Source organism: Sparus aurata, chromosome 7 (genome assembly GCF_900880675.1).
Source record: "Sparus aurata chromosome 7, fSpaAur1.1, whole genome shotgun sequence".
In the NCBI taxonomy this organism is placed as follows: domain Eukaryota; kingdom Metazoa; phylum Chordata; class Actinopteri; order Spariformes; family Sparidae; genus Sparus; species Sparus aurata.
The window spans coordinates 35,021,635-35,025,391 of NC_044193.1; the positions used below are offsets into that span (position 1 = coordinate 35,021,635).

The 3,757-nt window shown below is 40.3% G+C and overlaps 1 long non-coding RNA gene across 1 annotated transcript; it reads right to left on the reverse strand.

Moving 5' to 3' along the window:
• Positions 1-2,496: 2,496 nt before the first annotated feature.
• LOC115585360 (uncharacterized) lies at positions 2,497-3,229 on the reverse strand. The gene is made up of 2 exons (XR_003984693.1): positions 3,085-3,229; positions 2,497-2,838 (listed from the first exon to the last, which is right to left on the reverse strand). It is a non-coding gene; the product is annotated as an uncharacterized LOC115585360 (long non-coding RNA).
• Positions 3,230-3,757: the final 528 nt, after the last annotated feature.

Sequence of the window (3,757 nt, forward strand, 5' to 3'; positions counted from 1 at the left end):
TCGTCCGTTTTAACATAACTTGTCTTTGTGGAAGGTTAACAAGGTATGAGTGGATCGAGCACTGCTGCTCAGTTTGTCTTTGAAAAAAAAAAGCAAAGGAGAAGACAATAGGCTACCTATGTATTTTTGATTCAATAAACATGAAATTGATTGTGTATCCATCTCTTATAGCCATAGACTATCATCTATCGACCGTGCGTGCAAAATCCAGCTGCTGACCCTCCGCTCCGCTGTCACACAACGGATCCCCCGTCCGCGCTCCCTCTCTCTTGCCCGAAAAATAATTTCCATGAAGAAAACATCGCCTGACATTTAAATTTAAGTTCCCCTTGACAGTACAAATCTCAAGAAATCTGGATGTATTGCATATATGTAAACACAACACTTATCAGTCTATAGGCAAGAATCTAAAGGTTTATTAATTCAATTCATTTCAAATTCGCTTTATTGGCATGAATGCCACAACAACAATATTGCTCCAAGCACCAAGAACCACGAAAAGAATACCTAGCACAGTAAATAATGATAATAATAATAATAATAATAATAATAATAATAATAATAACTTTGAACATTATCACAATTAAGTTATCAATCTGCGATGTAAACAAAATGCAAACATTAGACTTCTAACTATTTTTCTACAAGTGTCTGTATTTTAATTGAGAATAGTTTTTATATAAATTACACAAAAGGAAAAGAAAATATGATTTGTTTTACCTATTTCAGCCATAGGCGGTCATATTGACCGCACATCATTTCGCGGGATTTCATTCATTGTCTCTCTTGTGTCTAACTTTGTTAGCGGTCTCCAGCTGTGCGACTGTAACACAACTTTATATGAAGAAGGACTAACACTAATAGCCTAATTGATTGTTATTTCTTCCACTTACAGAACTGTTTACGACTCGAAACAATGTTATTATGTATGACGTTTCTGACCAAATGTCGCGGCTTCAAATGCATCAAATTCCCACATCCAGTTACGCAGGCAGCTGTCCAGGGTGCTGAACCAGGTGACAGACAAAGGCTGCACTCTGCGTTCTGATGTTTGCTGGGCAGATCTGTCCCCCTTGCTTTCTCATCCACTCTGTTGTGGGAGATCTCCCACAGAGCAAAAGAAATACACATTTTTTCTCTCTCGGCTGAACTCTGGCTTGAGCCCACTTCACCCAGGCGCGAGCCTGCAGCCCCCGCTCCTGCTGACAACAGACCGGGGGAGAAAACAGACATTCCTTTGCTCAGAACCCGTATCAGGCTGTGTCTGAATATGCACGAAGATCGGTGTAACGCATTGGAGCAATTTTCATACAATTTCGGATATTTAGCATGATAAAGTAATTTCAATTCAACACAGCCATTTGTCCAGCTGAAGCATAATGAGCGTTATGTCATTAATATGAAGTAGGCTTGTTTTGCGGTTAATCCGCCACATGATCCGTTTGAACCCACAAAGGAAAAAAGGATAAATGCTTAACAATGTATGAGTGGATTGAGCACTGCTGCTCAGGTTTTTGTTTGTTTGTTTGTTTTTTAAAGCAGAGGAGAAGACGACATGCTGACCCACAACCCAGTCGCCCTGCAGCCTTTTTGGTTATTTTTTTACAGTGGGACTATTTTATTAGACAATAGGCTACCTATGTATTTTTGATTCAATAAAAACTACATGAAATTGATTGTGTATCCATCTCTTATAGCCATAGAGGGGATTATCATGACCACGGGCCCCTGCCTATACACACGCAAACTGTGCGCACGCAAAGGCTGTTACATTATTACACTGAATATAATAATGTCTGCAAACGTAATAAACCTCAAACACCTACTAATAATACTGACCGTGCGTGCAAAATCCAGCTGCTGACCCTCCGCTCCGCTGTCACACAACGGATCCCTCTCTATTGTAATTGTTTGCCCGAAAAATAATTTCCATGAAGAAAACATCGCCTGATATTTAAATTCAAATTCCCATTGACAATACAAATCTCAGGAAATCTGGATGTATTGCTCATTTGTACACACAACACTCACTACAGGCAAGAATCAAGAATCGAAAGGTTTATTAATTCAATAAATTTCAAATTCGCTTTATTGCCATGAATGCCACAACAATATTGCTAAAGCAATAAAGAACTAACAAAAAGAATACCTAGCACAGTACCATTATACTTACTGTGTGTGTTTATGTGAAATAATAATAACTTCGAACATTATCAGTTAAGTTATCAATCTGTGATGTTAATAACAAAATGCAAACATTACAGACTTCTAACCATTTTTCTAAAAGTCTCTGTATTTTAATTGAGAATATTTTTTATATAAATTACACAAAAGGAAAAGAAAATGTGATTTGTTTTACCTATTTCGGCCATAAGCGGTCATATTGACCGCACATCATTTCGCGGGATTTCATTCATTGTCTCTCTTGTCTCTGACCTGGCTCTCATCTACGCTGATGTATATGACGTGTGTTTCGACAACCAAGAAAGTGCAAAGGGCATTTAAAACAATATTTATTCACAGAAATTATAGAATGGGGTCTGGGGGGAAGGGGTCCGTTATTGTGGTGACTTGGTAACACCGATTCTCCATGACCACCGCTGTCTTCCACTTGCACACTGTCCTCTGCCGGACGCAGACTCGGGAGCTGTGGGGGAAACGAGATGGCAGTCACTGCACTTTTAAACCCAATACATGCACACCACTTCATTTACGTCCCAAGATCGTTGCTCACATGATGGGGCAGAGTATCAGCTGTTCACCGTCACCTCGGGCCAACATCACTCTCATCATTGGCACCACTGCTGTCACACCGTCCTTGGGCGCCGGCCTCTTCCGCTGTCATGTGGGGAGGGGGGGGGACTTCAGTCACTGTACTTTTACACACATTCACAATAACTTTCCACGACCAGGGATCACTACTCGCACAATGGAGGCAGAGTAGGGATGTAACGTATTGGTAATACCACGATATCGTGATAACAAAAGTGTCTCAATATTATTGTGAACATGTATGGTATGAAATGACGGCAAATACTGTAGATTTTGATCTCATTAAATCCCTAGGGCAGAGTATAAACTCACATTTCAATTAGTCCGACAGTCAATGCCCGTCTGCTGGCGACAGCTGTCGTTCTCTTTCTCCGTGGATCTCACACTCCTCTTCCTCTGTCTGCTCGCTGCAGGTGTAACTGGGTCGGTCTGCAGGCCCCGCCCACTCTGCTGTGTTACGGTGTAGAATCAGACACTGGCAACTCTTGTCAAACCCTGGTTTAGCCCTGTATCAACAATACACCTGACATGAAAAAGGACAAGCTTAGTGTAGGTATATAAAATGGTGAAAACCAGACACAACGTTACAGGCAACACTATTTTTTTAAGCTCTCAAAACTCAGTTCTACAGGTGCTTTTCACCAGTGTGACTTGTGTCTGAGTGGATCTGTTGTTAAACTATCCTTTTAGTTTCTCAATTGCTGATTAGGAATGGTTGATGGTGTGAGTGTGACAGATGAGTATGTGTGTGTGGAAGGTATATGAAAGTTGTGTGGTTCTGTAACAGAATAAAAAGCAGTTATCAGACCAGCAGGTACATGGTTAACTATACAGTACCAGGAATGGTAAACAATCAATAGAAATAAGAATGAATCATTCAGCTTAATTCACAACAGCCAATATATAACAATAATACAAGCACATGTAGGAGAGTTCTTACTATTAGCAACTAATAAGCATTAACGAGCTAACTGATTAGCAGCAC